General features: G+C 43.5%; 1 protein-coding gene across 5 annotated transcripts in view; it reads right to left on the reverse strand.

Annotated features, from left to right (window-relative positions):
• DGLUCY (D-glutamate cyclase) overlaps nucleotides 1-17,589 on the reverse strand; it is a 279,618-nt gene that overhangs the window by 252,411 nt on the left and 9,618 nt on the right. The window contains exon 1 of one of the 5 annotated variants that reach the window (XM_086937658.1): nucleotides 9,564-9,674. The exons of 3 other annotated variants lie outside the window; for them this stretch is intronic. The gene's annotated coding sequence lies outside the window, so the exon portion shown is untranslated. Of the gene's footprint in view, nucleotides 1-7,651; nucleotides 7,830-9,563; nucleotides 9,675-17,589 lie in introns of those variants that run through there. One more of the 5 variants, XM_086937660.1, reaches the window with a different exon arrangement.

A 17,589-nucleotide genomic window follows, 5' to 3' on the forward strand; every position in this document is an offset into this window, starting at 1 on the left:
GTTGTAAAAGTCTTTTGTAACTCTGCTTTACTCAGTGATGGAAGGGTATGGCATGCCTCGGCAATTTCGGTTTGTTCCAGATCGGAAGTTGGCCAACAGGCTACAACTGTACAAAAACCCATGGAAGAAGGGGGAAGTGGGGTTTATCAAGACAACTTTAAATGGTTGCACCATGAGGAAGATGATTCAGAGAGTTAGGTTGATAGCACTGGTACGCCATTTGTGAACTACGATACCAGTGATGGACAGGAACGTGATCTCATTGAATCAATTGGTGAATACAGAGATCTTAGCACTGATGCCTAGGTAGTATCACATGGCACTAGTGACATCAGTACTTCTGAGAATGAACAAGAAACTTCAGAATGTGTGGTTGAGGAGAGCAATCTCAACACTAGAGAGACAAGAAGCTCCTTAAGTTCTGGAGATAGCCTTTTGTCAGACCCTGAATATAGGTCAGGAAAAGACGCTATGGATGCGAAGGCTGGCACCAGTAGTTTTGGTCGAAGTTTAGTCAAACCAAGCAAATACAAATACTTTGTTTGCGATTAGCTCATTTGTTTATATTACAGTACTACTTGTATTATGGTTTCTTCTTTTCTGTCTTTAAGGGAAGGAGATGTGTTATGTTCCTTAGCCCTTTCTTCCTTTCCTTAACCCCTTCCCCGCGCATGCTTTTTTCCCTGCGCGCGATAGTTAGGACACCAGCTGGAATGTTGACAGCTCGGTGTTCCAATGTGACAGTTGACTTGACAGTTGCTCCTTACAGTTGGGCATTCTGATTGCTTCTCTTGTCAGGCACACATGCTTACGGTGTGTTGTCTTAATGACATAATAAATACCTTATTCTAAGATTTGATTTCCTGGAATATTCTTTACACATTTCTTACACAAGGCAGTGTGCCTCCCTTACCTATCAAACAGCATAAGATCGTACTTTTTTCAAATTTTTGGATACAACTTAATAGAAGCTGTGTTAGCAGTTTAGAAAACGAGTCCAGGGATCGAATGGGCATGAGCTATGATCTCCCATTTCATCTACAGAAGAGAATTGAGGGACTCTGGGTGGGACATGAACTTCTAATCTTTTCTAGCCTTACTCGCATACATTCACATTTAATATTTTTTTCTGTTGTGAACAAAATATACCTACATAAATTAGGAGGCAGTTTGATCGGCTGTACCTAGTGTTGGCTGGTGCACCATATATGTTGTCTAAACTTGGCATAAAAATGTCATTAAAGGGGACCTCCCACAGAGATCCCATGTTTCTCCCTCCTTTCACTTTTTCTGAGCTCCAAAGGAGGAGGAACAAGCCTTTAGATTTTCTGGGGAACATGGTTAACCTGGATCCTTGTCCACAACTCCAATAACTCACCCAAAAAAACGAAAGAGGCCACCTATTCTACTGCCAGATCACTCCCAGCAGTCGCTGGCTATGGCTGCACATCTTTGTATACCTAAATCAATTTTTTGTTCTCAAATGTGTCCTTGTACTTAAAAGTAATGCCAGAATCCTGAAATAAAGTGTGTTTGTACTACATGCGATACTGTGATGTACCGTAGCTTAATCTGTACTCACAGTGATTTTACACCTGAAAGTGGCTTTGTACCCATTTTGCCAGAAATATACCAACCTGGGTCTCTTCCGATCTGAAAGACAGAACATTTCATGATTCAGTGCAACCATTGTTACCTCCACCCACCACTCTACCAATCTCAACCACTTCCCCATGCTACCCCTCGAACGAACATTTTTCCACTCTTTCTCAAAATCCAGCACGCCACATGACTAGACTTGATTAAGTCCTTTAATCTAAAATGTTACAACTATGCAGATGACAGGTGGATTCTAATAAAACTGGAAGCTACCAAAAGACACAGACACATCTAAACTTGACGGGTGGTTCCTTGATGAGGATGAATGGATAGTGACCAACCACCTTAAACTCAGTTCCCCCAAAACAAACATTATGACATGTGGACAATGGAGTAATTACCAAAATAAAAAAATCTACAACAATCTGGGCAAGGAACTAGAGCTGCTGCCAGTGGCACCAAGGAAGTTAAGAAAAGTCCAGGTGAGGGCAGACTCCACCTATCCCTAATCCCACATGTGAAAGAAGTCACAACGCGTCATAGTTTGCAGATGCAGTAATGCATCTTCCCTCACCAGGGTTTTCTACTTGAAAGAAAATGCAATTTTAACAATAGCAATGTCAGAGGTGGGCTATGGAAATGGTTTACACTTAGGGGCTCCCTGCTTCTTGCTGTGCACATTGGAAAAGATCCATAACACCGCAGCCGGCCTCTTATTACATCTCCATCCAACAGAACACATTACAATGGTGCTACATGCAGTTCACCAACTGACGGACAGACTTTCTGCCCTTAAAGCACTGTGCCTCACTCAGAAAGTCTTCTAAGGCAAAGTTCTGCTGTATGGAAAATTAAACCCCACACATGGTGCAAAAAAGAACGCTAACCTCAAGGCTAGCAACTCATCTAGCCATTTTCTGCTACAAGAATATGATTGAAGGGATATCATTCTCAATGCAGCCAGCACAGCTTTGGAAAACCCTGCCAGCTAAGATACAAGTTTACAAAACCATTTAAAGATGAAAGTTCAAAAAGGAAGTAAGGAAATTTCCCGAAAAAAGGATACACAACCAAACTAGCCTCTTGGCTCCACAAAAACGAACAACTGCAATAGAAGCAGGAGCATGGGGGCCTTCTCTGATTTTTATGAAGATTGAAAATGTTTGTCTAAAATTTATAGTGCTTTCTTTTCGTGACTAAATTTGATTATGTGGAGTCTGTATTCACAGGATATATATTTGAATTATGTTATTCTCTTTTGTATTATGATGTATTTATGATTTATGAAATAGCTGTTTGATGTATTTTGTCGTGAACCAATAAAAAATAAAAAAAAAAAGAAGAAGCAGGAGCAAGGTCAGGTTCAAGAAAAGACTCAGAACTGTACCACAATGGCGGACCATAATCAGTTCTGGCCTAGACTAGATTAATACTTCTTCTCTTATTTTTTTTTTTTTTATATAGCGCGAACGTGACCCACGAAGGTATCAGAGCATTTACAGTAGAAGAATGACAATGGATGAGGTAGTCAACACTAACAGAATTGTCAATTTCTCATAATAGAAACAGAAATGAAAAGTATATACATAGAAAAAGTAAAGGACCAGCAATATAGTCTGCAGAACGTTGTGCATTAGACAGTTACTGAGCGTTAGGACATTGTGCTATCAGACCAACATATACCTAGATCGATTAAAGGTAGATATTTAAAAGAAATGATCAAACAAATCTACATCCAGCGAACCATTAATCTGCAACAATTGTAGAGCAACAGGGGCTGTGATGAAAAGACTTACACTCAAATACAACCCATACATAAACTTAGGACATGAATTTGTTCATTAGTAGACTTTTTACTTCCTTTTTGAATACAGTAAAGGAGGTGATTCCATGCACTAGGGGTGGTAGAGAGTTCCAAATCTTTGGAGCAATCCCCGAGAAAGCCCTACAGCCTGTTCTCTTCTTCCGGAAGGATTGGGATTTCAGAAGTAAAGTGCTCGCACTACGTAGTTGTCTGCAGCCTCCAAATTTTTCCAATTTTAGAGCCAAGTAACTGGGTGTATTGTTGTGAATTGCTTTGTGAGTCATACACACCACTTTAAGGTGTATTCTTGCTTCATAAGGCAACCAGTTCAGTGCTTTCAAGGTTGGTGAGATGTGACTGTTTCTTTTGGTTCCTGATACCACTCTAGCCGCAGCATTCAGAGCTGCTCTCAGTGGGCCAAGCCTGTATTTAGGGAGACCAGAGAGGGTGGTGCTTCCGTAGTCTAGTCTTGGAAGTACTAGAGCTTGTACAGCAACTTTTAAATCAGCCTGAGGGAGGAAGGGTTTAAGGTTCCTTAATATACTCATCTTGTGATTAGCTTCCTTGGTACAGTAGAGATGTGCGACTGCATATTCAGATGTTTGTCAAAGGTGACACCTAGGGATTTTGCCGAGTCTATGATGAGGGGGACACAGTCAAAGGAGGTAGGGTGTTTTAACCAGTGGTCTATCTTTAAATGGCTGTAATCAGAGAGGACTGGAGCATTCCTCCCAATCCAGGCTGACTACGAACACACCTATACTTTCAAATCTTTAGCCCAGCTTTTCTTGCAATATCTCCTAGAAAATTACATGGAAAGAAATTAATGCCTTCTTAATCAGTTCATGGTGGTCATCTTATTTTCACCTTCCTGCCAGTGCACGTCCCTTTGCTCTCGCCTACTCCTACGCTGTCAGCTTTTCAATAAACTACAAAATATCCTGATTTTGAAAAGCACTCTAAGCAATATCCAATTACTCAACATTCTCCGATCACTACTATTAACTGTAGGGCCAGCTTAAAAAAGGAAACACATTTGCGCCAAAACACCTGCATACATAAACGGTCCACTTTACATCCTCCTGAAATTTGCACAAGTCAGGGGAGTTGCAGCAGCTCAGCCTCTGATAGACATCACTTTGATCTACACATTTACTTTCGAATCACTTAAGACTTTTCAAGTACATGTAAATGAAATTGAGGCTAACGAGAGGAATGCTCAACCCTACTCTGTGTAATGCATACCTTCCTAAAATGTCCGGGTTGCCTGAAATGGGTACCCTTTACGTTTGCACGGCTCTCAAGCTTGTTATATATTGGATGTTAACACGTTGTCATTTGTTGGAATGTACCACCCCGAGAATCACTATGCTACAAATGAAATCTTTCATCCTGGAATATATTCCTCTAGGTCTCCACCCCCACAGAGAATGTGGTTCACTGGCTCGTGTGTTCACAGAGCACAAGAGAACTTGACTTTTAACGCCTTCTTTTCCATTTGGCAAAAACTAGGTAATCATGGCAAATAATCACCCCCACCACTGGGACTTATTATCTGCCCAAAATGGACTCATTTAGTAACAGGCAAGCACCATTGTTAAGGGCTACAGGCAAGCACCATTATTAACCCCTTGGGCGCAGCCGCGATTCTGCGCCTGTGCGGCACTTCTGAAGAGTGGGCGGGATCATGACAGCCCCCAGCCGTCATCAGCACGCGCCCACCGTGTTGCATGACGGACGGGGGCAGTCATCAGCATGGAAGGGGTTAAGGGATACAGGCGGATACCATTATTCAAGGCTACATAAAAAGCGGACTAGGTAGTAAGAACCTTCCTCTTTATGGATGTAGAGGGTTCTTTCCATAACGAACTGACCTAGTATGTATTCTCAATTTGAATTAATTGTACGAACATGATTAAATTCCTGCTTTTCCTCTTGCCTTGACTGTCACATCTGCCGGAAACCAGGCGCGCTTAGAAAAATGGTAAATTCGAATATTAACCGTACACGAAAAACAGGACATGCAGCATATAGCCAGCCCGATGGCTTACATCAAGTGAGATGCCACAAAGGCCTGGTTCAACACTTCAAACTTAATGCCCAAAGCCTTCCCTGTCTTGTTTTAGTCGAAGAGTTTCTCATTAGTATAATCATGAAGACATATTTACATTGACTTTGTAACATCCCACAATGCATTTTCTCTTCCTTAGCACACTTCGATCTGCATCTACTTCTAAGAGGATGATTCACACAATTTACTTCACCACAGGCATGCTGAGAACCTACAACCCAGAAGTAGTACGCGGAAGAACAGCAAAATCCCCTATGGAGTCTTCGGTTCTAGTGTACAGTGATATTCAGTGGCTGCAAGGCTCTGTCTTATCACCTGTTCTATCCATGAAATCATCTGCCACACTGGTTTTATATAATTTGATGATGTACTTAAAATCTTTGATGTGGTCCAAGCTGTGCATGTCGCCAGGGCAGGCTCAGAGAACCAGGGGACATTAGCTATAATGCCTAGAAAATGTCAAGTCCTTGATGAAGAAGACTTCACAACTTATTTATTCCATTATACTCGAAGGAGGAAAACAAGCTTATATACAGGACTAAGGGTTAGTTACTTCAACCGTCCCGAGGGAGGCATTGTGCAACCTGAGGCTCTTAGAACATGCACAGACATGGAGTTCAATATTGCGGGACTGCCTCACGATTGACGGTACGGGAAGAATTGTCTCCCATCCAGGGAGTGAAGAGGACAGTGAAGACGAAATGGGATCCCTCCCACATCGAAATTAATTTTCTGCTCCTCCCATCCGAGAGCAGATTCCCTAAACATGGACTACACTTGATACGCAAGCAGAATCCCCACAGATGCTATCTCCGTCACTGGGAATACATTTTGTATGGTTCATGACACCCTAGCAGGCAACACTTACTTTCAGGTTACTTTCTTTCTCAATCATGTTTTGCTTTCCTTATTAATGCATAGTGCATATTTGCAACTGCATTCATATGTGTAGCTGGACACGCACCCCATTGACTGTGAAAACACCTACACCATCCTAAATAGATTGACCCGCCACTGGACTAATCTGAAGCCGGTTGATGGGGAAAATGTTTATACCTATAAGGATGATAATGCTGATATATGTTACCAATAGCGTGTAGATGGAGACAAAAGTACATGCGGTCAAGGTTATATTCATTGTAACTATTTCACAAACTAATGAAAATTACGTTATTAAAAAAAGTGTGTATATATGTGCAATGCACGTGTGGCACATGTATAGCAGTAGGACTCTATGTGTTGTAATAGTCTGAGTACTGGGGGCAGTGGCATCCCTTTTAGATATCCCTGGTTTTGCAAGGAACATAACGGAGGTAGCTTCCCTTGCAGTGGAAGTGTATTGCCTGCATTTCTTTGCCTCGACGATGGAGATCCAGACACTGAAGCAAGGAGATTGGAGACAAGGCTACCTTTAGAAATTACATGAAGACTGTTAGCAAGGGGATACTGATAGGTTCTCCCTGAAAACTGCCAACTGGAAGATGGTAGCGGTAACAGGTGGGACCGCATTATCTGTTGTTCAAGGTGAGGAAGTTTCTAGACAGGGCATGCCCTTTTGTCTATCTTGAAGTACTGCTTCAGGTAGACTGATGACAGCAAGGTACAGGTAACTTATACTTCTTTGTGGCTGTATTTTGGATAATCCTGCTTGGAGTCAACACCATTACTGTCAGCTGTGAGAGCCATCACTTTGCAAAAAGGCTGTGTCTGGAGAACTGCCTTACAATGACGTTCAAAACAGAACCACCCCAAACCACTTCTGAAGCCTTAGAGTGTGGATACACACACCAGAGCTATAGTACAACCAGGGTTAGTGTCTGCCAAACAGCCAATCTCCCAGAGGTGAGGGGACATCATTTGAAGTCAACACTTTCTACTGGAGGGAGGATCTGCCTAAAAGCCTAGAATCTTTCCTGCTGAGAGACAAGAGTGTGCTGGGTGCTGCAAGACGACAGACTGTCCAAGAGGAGAGGCCCATGGTGTTCCCAACATAAGGAGCACTCAGAGGACGCTAATGAGTGATCCGGAAGTGACCTGCGCCGTGAAGAAGTAATTTTGGTTTCTCTGCACAGGTCTGTACCACAACATGTAATCTCCTACTGCCAGGGTGCAAGCTTAAGAGACTATTGCTACCACAAGAAGAAGATTGAGCAAGAAGCCCCAGTTGGCCTGCTGACCTGTCAACGCCAATGCAACAAGAATTAGCCTGGAGGCTGCAACTGCCAACATCTGATTGCAGGTATCTGGCTGACCCAGTAAGGGAGCCACTGCCAAAGACTGGTGCTGTAGGATATGCCCAGCTCCCAGAGTCCATCCTGCAAACATCATCCTGCGCTAGACATCATCTGCAGTATCCTATGACAGAAGGAGAAACCCAGTGAGAATGTGAATCCATCCGCATCGGCCCACACAAACATGGACTGACAGACAACCAACAGGTAAACCAAGAGTCCTGACCTGCACCTGGGGGTGAGAGACTGGGGCATCTGGGCAACTCTGCTACATCTGCTTTTGACTTTTTGCCAGAGAACCACAGAAGACACTGAACTGAGTTGCTCATTTAACTTGTGAGAAACTCCAAGCTATCTGCACCTGAACCTAATCCTTGCCTATGTCTTGAGTGTATTCAGAGAGGTAATAATAGTGGAGTCTCGACCATTGCAGGAAAAAGTATAGTTACCGGGAAGGAAGATGGTGTATAGTGCCTCAATGTAAAAGTTCAAGTTACTACAACTCTCTCTAACATTCTAACATTGTCATGGGACTGTGTAATATTTGGTGGTGCTTTGAGGTTAAAGTACTTTCTTTTTCATAAAAGGAAAGCACTAGGCTACACCATAGGCGTATATTCACCAAAATGCCTGGGGTAGCGGGAGTGACAGCACACACCATTTGACCTTTACTTTGAGTCACACACACACACATTCTAAAATATACACAAACATTTACACACTCAGATAAACACACTCACCTACAAGCATGCATACAACATACTTTTGAAAGCTTTTTTACGTACCTTAGCTGCCAGATAGGGTCATATTTAAGCTAATTATACTCCTCTTTTATTACACTAATAGTGAATAACATTATTCACTATTTGTGTAATAAAGATTTGACAGAAAACCATGACATTTAAGCTTCACACGACATCTATTAGAGTGAGCAGCTCCAGTGTTCCAGCCACTGCTTTTGCCACCTGAGTCCAGAGGTCGGGGGTAGCAAGGGGCAATGCAGTGGTCGCAGCTGCGACCCATGGCAAACCCCTAAATGACGTGAATGCGTTACACATTCGGTCGTTGTCTCTGTTGGATGGCTGCTGAGATCTCAGCTTGTCCCATCCTCCCACCCCCCACATAATATCCCTGATAAGAATGCGACTAATCGCTATCCTGAGTCAAGTGTGAAAAGGTGTGTACTTGGCAGTTTACAGAGCCATAGTAGGACGGACCCCAGCTCAATACGGTCAACCACCACATTTGGGGCCCGTTGCCCATTTCTGTCCCATGACCGCCCAACTGGAATATGACAACCATCAAACCAAACACAGTCTACGGAAATAGTAGAAGGACTACTGTCACCATAGATAAAGATGCTCGGAACGACCACAAGAATTAGAGGGAATAAAACAAGAAACACCTTGTATATCAATGACGTTGGAATTTCGTATTTTATTGTTTCTTCTTGTGGATGCCAGTCTTTATTGTGTAGGATACCAGGACCTGCTATAGTATACTGGTTGTAGTTTTTCAATTATATCATTGGCTTGGTTGTATCTTTTATATCTGGTTAAATTTGTTTTTTCCTGCCCATGCATCAGCTTTTCTGACTTCCTCAAACATATTTCCTGGTGCCCCTTCGAAGTCTCCATGAATTGTCACATTTTCCAGAACAAAGTGGCTTTTCCAATGCTTGTTAATCTTGTGAAATGGGATGGGCAGTATGGACAAATCATACTACTATAGTGGCAGCCCACCTCTAGACACAATGATCACTGATCAGGGTTCTCCCTCCTCATATATGCACACAAATATCACTACACTGTATCCCCCACTCTAAATCATCCTAAAATTCATTTAACAACAGGATTACCCAGGAACGCTTCCCAGCGCTAGAAGTGGATCCAGATGATGAATCCTGCCATAGTAGTTGGGTGAGGATTCATCATACTGTTGGGAACCAGTATCCACAGCTGTCCGCGTGGTTCAAATTTTTGTAACCAGGTGGACTGTACCGAGTTTAAGAGTTGATTCTTGGGAGGAAGTTCAGACCTCTGTAGAAACAGCTCTCTCTTAGCCTCTGGTACATCATCCGCCTTTAACTCGTTAATGAATAACCTCTACAGCAACCCTTAACCCAGCATTTTTGTGAATGACCTTTGCTCTCTATTTTCATCCCCACAAAAGAACCCAGAAGGGAGTGCTTCTGCCGCCTGTCACTTATTCTCACCATGAGCCAAAACAAACAAAAAAATGAAAACCAGCGAGCAGCTTTATGATTCAAAAACACAAATTCAAGGTATCAGCATAAGCTGAAATATAAATACCCATAGCCCAGACTTCAGTGCCTCCCACTGTGCCATTAAATAATAATAATGAACATTTGTTTGTTTTTTAGCTCTGAGTTTGTAAGTATTAGCTACTATTATCGCCTAATTTAGTGGCACGTAGTTAATGGCCTCAGATGGATGAAAAGCTGAGTTGGCAGTGCCAGGAATCGAGCCTCAGACCTGCCAGTCACAGCAAATGTCACAAAGCTTAATCTTGAAAACAAAGAGAGTCCTTACAATCTACTGAGCATGCGCAACCTGGGTTTTGGCCTTCAACGTAAGGTTAATAAGCACTCAGGTATTAGACTGTCTACCGGAAACCTTATTTTATCCACTAGTGAGAACGACAGTAACATGGAGAAAATGAAAAAAAAGTAAAGAAATGGTCTCCAGCATTTTGCTACAGGGTGGGCACAGATGTGGCACTATCAAAACCACACTTGTGAGAATATACAAGCAAGTTACAAGTAAACAATACAGTACTATCAAACTCCATCAAGCGTGCTGGACTCATCTTAAACTGGCTTTAACATCCTAACACAGTCCCCACAACCACCCTTTAATACCACAGCAGAGGTTTATGCTACTGTAATTACCTACTCAAGTAATCTCTATATTGCATATATACGGAAATATGCCAGAAGAGCGAAGAATAATAATAGCATGCATTCTTCATCTCGTTTGTCTACTGTTAATTTCTAATAAAGAAATGTTGAGTACACATTCTGTACATTTACCACTGGCTATTGTTGTAAGTAAACTTGTACAGATGACCAGAGGTAGCCAGGAGGTATATTTTCAAGTAGAGGGTTTATTCATAAGAAGTTACAGGTTTCAAGAAGGTCTCATGAAGATCTTAAGGAAGTCCCACCAGGAGCAGCATCTTTGCTACTCAGCCCACACTCTCCAACTGTCATTCTCCACACAAGCAGGCACACCAACATTCCAATCTCTCTCTCATCAGGCATTCCAACATTCCACGCAGACACCATATTCATCCTGGCTGAGTAGCTAAGGAGAGGATGCATTTGGGGTAATCAAGTTACAACAGCTATCCTTTTGTTGTTTCCACTCACCACGTCTAACAAGCTATAGGCAGGCAAGCAAGTAATGATGTCCTTGAAAAAGCTACAGAATTCCACTATCTATATTGTTTAATCAGGCCACTTCAATAATTAGGGCACTGCCTTGATTCACAGTCAGAGTCTTCAGTGACTATCCCCATTGCTCCTTAGTTAAAAATCAATAGAGTTAACAACTGATGAACCAATGGCCAACCGATAATCCCCAGCACCCATTTAACCATTTACATTCAAGAAAGAAACTAGTCTTCTTTATTTACATTATGCAAGCATAAACATTTTGAAACGTCCTCTACATACGAGCTAGTAAGAAGGAATACATAGATAGGAAGCACCTTATGGCTTTACAAGTAACTGACCCAAAAGGAAGACACAAAAATGTCTGACCTGACTATTCAATGGAGTCTACACTACAAACAAATTATTCGCGTTTAACTCTGAAACCATTTGCCTCTGCAGATTGGTCTATGAAGTAATAACCCTGCTACATGGCAATCTCTATGACCAGCTGCATTTCTGTGGCCATCTTGGAACAGGTGTAGGACTGGCGGCAAAGATTTTTGCTGCTCTTGCTAAAGTGATCTTAAACCACTCTTACCACCGATAAATGAGATCAAATTTACTGCTTCTGGGGCAGTCTACCACTGACTTTCGAACCCTCGCTGGTAGTACCCTACACATTTGCCTAGAATTGCTTTACCTACAACCATTCTCAAGTAGTATACCCACTATCTCCTGCTCATGCAGCAGCCAGAGATTTAGAGGGTTCGCTGTTGCAGTGAAAAGATACTTTCATTATTTATGCCCTGAGAGGCGGCCCACACTGTTACTGATATTGTAACACATTAATTACCTCTACATCCGTCGTCCAGGATCCAGTCATAACCAATGAGGTAGTATGGCTTATGACTGGGTCGAGGACGAGTAGGACTAAGAGTAATGAGGATTACCGGTAAGTAATCAGGGCATTACTAAGCATGTTATGTGTATTTGTAGAGCGTATTATCACCTGCGATGACTAGGTGTGTCTGCCTCATATAGCTGAAAGCAGAGGTTAATCGAAAAGCCAGGTCTCCGGCTTCTTGCTGAACTCAATAAGAAAAGAGGAGGCGGCTCTGATGCATACTGGGAGGCCTTTCTATGCTTTAGAAGCGATGTAGGAGGAGCCCCTGCCTCTGGATCTGTTTCTGTGTAGTCATGGCATGTGTGCGAGTAGAAGTCTTGGCGAGAGTAGGTGTAGGGGAAATTGGTGGAAGTAGTTGTGATTATTTAGGTAAGCGAGCCTGTGTTGTGTGGGGCCTTTAATGGAGAGTGAGGTGTTTGAGCTGAGCCTGCTTGTATACCTGGAATCAGGGAAGTTCAGCGGCATACGTGTGCTCTGCATGGGAGGCTTAGGATAAGACTAGCTGCCGAGTTCTGGATGGTTTGTAGTCTTCTGGTGAATTGCTTGGTGATTTAAGCTTAAAGGGCATTCCAGCAGTCCAACTTGTTTATGAGGGTTCGGGTGACAGTGTTTCTGTTGTTGCTTGGGAGCCATCTTCGGGAAGACGGGGAAGCAAGTTAATGTAACACAGTAGACTTGTCATGTGCCTGGGTTAAGCTTGGTAGAAAATAGTGCCAATTTACATGCACACAGTTATTTCCTAAAGTTGCCTTGCCGTTGTCATGTTGTCGCATTTACAACGATTGGGTTAGGTTTCTAACAAACACCGACCTTGCTGATTCAAAAGAACTTTGTGAAAACACTATCATACTGCCATGGCATTATATGCAAGATCTTCAAGTGCGTGCTATAAATGTGTTTATTATTATGTCTATATGGCGACGCAGCTATCTGCAGAACACAAACAATAGGCGGTATGATCACAATCATGGCCAGAGGCAAGAATGCCCCTTTCTATATATATGGTTTTGTTTACAAATACAATCAGAGGAGACACTTCTGCTAACTTCGAGGGGTCCCTGCATGCTGAAGCTTTCGCCTAGAAGCTGACTGACATCTCCGTGAGAGCTGTCCAGTTTGTGACCAAGAAGAGGTACTACATTCTTATTCACCATGTAAAGGGTCAGATCATACAGAAGGGGGTTTTGTGTCAGAACATACAGTTATACACTGTTATGTTATGTAATGTTAAATGGCACTTTTTGAGCGCACTGACACCCGAAGGTTTCCTGGCGCTTGCTGGAGGGACGTATAAAAGAAAAACGAGAAGAGGATTGCCCAGAAAGAGTAAACAGGAAAGTTTTAAGGAGTTTCCTGAACTGAAAAGGGAGGCGCTAGATTTAATGGCCTGGGGGAGGGGATTCCAGAATTTAGGGGCGAGAGAAGCAAAACGGCGACCCCCAAATTTATTGATTTTGAATTTGGGAGTGACAAGCAGGTAATGATGAGCTGACCGGAGGGAACGTGCAGGTCGATACAAAGTGACCAAGGATTTCAAAAAAGCAGGACAAGGGCAGTGAAGGGATTTAAATACCATGCAGCCCATCTTGAAGGCTGCCCTCTCCTCCACTGGCAGCCAATGGAGCTTGCGGAGCAAGTGCTTCGCAGATTGCCACCTAGGGATCTTAAAGATGAGGCGGGCTGCCTGATTCTGCACGACCTGAAGACGGTGCAGAAGAAATCGTGGGAGTGCATGGTAAAGGGAATTGGAAAAATCAAGGCGCGATAGGACAAGGGACATGAGGACCTGACACAGAGCTGCATGTGGGAGTAGGTGCCTGATCTTCCGGATCTTTCGAAGTTGGAACATGCACGAAGAGATCGTGGCACCCACTTGAGATTTAAGTGACAGCTCCGCGTCGATCATCACCCCCAAGCTCCTAACTGCCTTGAGTGGTGTAGGAGGGGGACCAAAGTCAAGGGGCCAGAACTGCGGGCCCCAATATGCAGCACTTGGGCCAGGGAGGAGCAGCTCAGTCTTTCCAGGGTTAAGTTTTAACTGGTTTTGATTCATCCATTGTTGGATGTGAGTCATAACGGCGTGAAAGTTGTTAACCGCCTGTGGAGAGTCAAGTGGAAAGACGAGCTGCAAGTCATCTGCATAATTGAAGACTGTGACGTCCCAATTATGGAGAGAACAAATTAAAGGGCGGAGGTAAAGATTAAATAATAAAGGGGAAAGTGAAGAGCCTTGGGGACTCCGCAAGTGGTGAAAGATTTTGACGCAGTGAAGGGACCTAGACGTACAGCTTGTGACCTGCCTGTAAGGAATGACTCGACCCACCTAAGAGCAGAACCCTGAATGCCGGCCTGTCTGACACGGTGGAGAAGGATGTCATGATCCACCGTGTCGAACGCGGCAGACAGGTCCAGAAGAACAAGGGCCTGTGGTCTCTTAGCATCTGCATACACTAGACACGTAGGTTAGAGTTTGCATCATAGAGTACACTAGAATGTTATGTTATGTTATGTTAAAAATAAGCTTATATAGCGCACGGCTACTCTAAAAGAGTGTCCCGGCGCTTTCCACAGGCGGCTCAGTGTGTAATAAACCTAACAAGAAAAAACTAATACAGGAAGGAAAGAAAAGGCCCACCAGAAAAACAATTAGACATTAAAAAGCCAAGTCTTCAGGCTCTTCCTGAATTGAAGCAGATTGGGGGTACTGCGTAACGCCAGTGGCAGAGAATACCACAACTGGGGCGCCTTGAAGCTGAAGGAACGGCCCCCAGTGCGGGCCTTCCGCACACGTGGAACCACGGCAGTGAAAAGAGATTCGGACCGCAGTGAGCGGGCTGGGCGATAGAAGGCCAATCTACGCCGTATAATACTGTATATGTATGCATATATAGCCGTCTCAACAAGATGGTGGAATTCTTTGTTTTATTCACTGTTGTGACACTCCTTATAACTTTTGTCTCCTTCTAATAATTATTGGAGCACATATCTTCTATATAAGAATCACTACGGTTCAATAAATATTGAAAAACTTCCAGTCGTGTATTCTTTAAATCTTTCTTTGAGCAAAAGAGAGCACAAGTGACTGAGCGAAAAGTTCTGGGTCTGTCACCAAGATTTCTGAGGTAACAGGGTTGTCATGTTTAATGGTTTCCAGAACTGTACGCTCCCTGCCTAAGTTTAGGGGGGTTAACAGTGGCACTGTGAGCTAACTGGTCCAAGGGACAACATATCCCGCAGGGGTGCATGGAAGGCACAATCCTATGTATATGTTTTCTGCGAACTCGCAGTTCCAACTGATTATTGGAAACTAAACGACAGTGTAGCAGCCAAGATTTCAGATTGCTATGTGTGACATTTTCATATTTTCAGTTTAATAATGAGTGACATTTCAACTACTATGAGTGATGCTTTCTCGCACGCAAAATCAAACAATGAAGACGACGTAAACATATAAATATCAGAAACTAAGCCCATTTGAGCAACGAGAAACTCTAAGAACATCTTAAAATTTCTGTGAAGCATCAGAAATGGAAGGGCAACAGTCAGGTGACTCGAGGACTGGACAGCACAGCATTGCAAAAGCCTCAGGAGAGTGAGGTTGAGGCACACATAGCGGTCAGAGCCTGGCTGCATAAATGCAAAAATAGATAAGCTTATGTTCAACCCTAAAAAATCATTAGAGTCGTCCTCTCCAGTCCGGTGAGCCAACCGCTATTTGCCCAGCCCCGCTGGCGGCACCAGAGATCACACCAGCCGCAACCTGTCATGGAGCTGTACACTACACACTCTGCTGATTTACTGACTCAGAAGTTAAAGTTGCACCAAAGACAGTGGTCCTCACCAAGCCCAACCCAAAACAAGCATACTGCAACTAGCTATAGCAGCGGAAAACTGAGCAAACTGACTGCTGTGTGATGGAGTTCTCTGCTGAGTGCAGCACAGGGCAGGAAGATCACGACAGCGCGCAGTGTAAAGCACATTTTTATTAGCATTAGCCACAGCGGCCAAGTTTTCATATTGCTTATGTGTGATACTGTTTCAGTGTACTTTAGGGTGGCATTCTACAACAAAATGCGTGACACTTTGAGTGACACTTCCCTGGGAGTACATCAGAGCAATGATGAGTATTTGCATGCCTGTGAGTTTTCTATTATTGTAACTAAACATATAACACAATAACCAATATATCACTAAAACAAGGTACACCTGTGAGTTAAACATTATGACCCACTGGGCAGCAAAGTGAGAAACTTGACCTGGCTGGAGGTCACAATCATGCCCTAACATTAACACCAACTGTCAACCTGAACTCAGTAAAACATCCAGCGGAGACATGGTTCACAAAACTCAGTGTACGTGAAATAGTTTTGAGATTATAAACTGAAGTTAAACATGTGAAATGTAAACATGGGCTGCATCACTGGCATGGATTACCTTTCTGTTGGATACAGCGATTCTTTAGAAATCGTACAGCACTGCTTGGGAACTTAAACTTCTTACCAGTGACTGAACTGGGTTTACTGAGAACACTGGTGTTGGTGCACAGCAGTCTAGTCTCTGAGCCCTGCTGAAGATGGTATTCTTCTACGGCTGCCTCGGCCGTCTGGCACTGAAATGATGCCTGTGGCGGTCTCCATCAGCTGCTGAGACGGAAGAGCCCGTCACTTCTTAAGACACAGGTGAAAATAACAGTGCTTAAGTTGTTTTATGCATCTACCACTCTACAAGGTAACGGCTGGGATGTCTTCCTGAATCTAAAACATCAGAAGGCAAACAGCCATCAGATTCATGACTTTGCTGCAGGCAGCCAGTGCTTTCGGCTAATGATGCTGGTATTTTCCTCCTTTACCTGACACCACATAGCTGAGCATGTGGTCTTCCCAGAAAGCCTGTGAGATGCCAAAGCAGGGCAGTGGGCTTGACTGATCGCAAGCCCAGCATTGGCCTTAAAACAAAAACACGACACAGCAGTGCTCACCTCTTCCTGCCAGGAAGGAGCACATCTGCATCAGACACTATGCAAAAGCACTGCATGTCACAGTAGGACGGGCAAACCAAATGTGCGTTGCATTTTGGGACATACAGCCAGCCTTGTCGATTGCCTTGTTAAGGGTGGTCCCCTGGGCTGCTACTATGCGTGAGTAAAGCATTTTAATACGGTAATGCAGACACCAGCATTAAAATGAGTTAGTCTCACCCCTGATGCGTGGTACTTGGCATGGCCGCAAAAGACTTGTGAGGTCATCTCCAGTTTGTGGTCAATGATGATTCCGAGGTTCCTGGAGTGAGAGCTGGAGGTGTGTTCAAGGTAGACCATCCAACAGGTTAAGCCCCATGATAAGGTTTTTGCTGCTGAAAATCAACAATTTTGTTGTCACTGTTGAGCTTGAGACAGTTGGACTTAATGCAGCTGGAAAATTCTGTCATGCAGGGTCCTTGTGTTGGGAGTCTTGTCCAAGAGGTAGAGTATGAGTTGCGTGATGTGGGCATAGGATAGGATGTTGATATTTTGTGCATGGAATGTATAACACTGGCCAGAAGAATCACATATGCATTGAAGAGGGTAGTGCTGAGGGACGAAGC

Source organism: Lissotriton vulgaris, chromosome 9, assembly GCF_964263255.1.
Source record: "Lissotriton vulgaris chromosome 9, aLisVul1.2, whole genome shotgun sequence".
Taxonomy (NCBI): Eukaryota; Metazoa; Chordata; class Amphibia; order Caudata; family Salamandridae; genus Lissotriton; species Lissotriton vulgaris.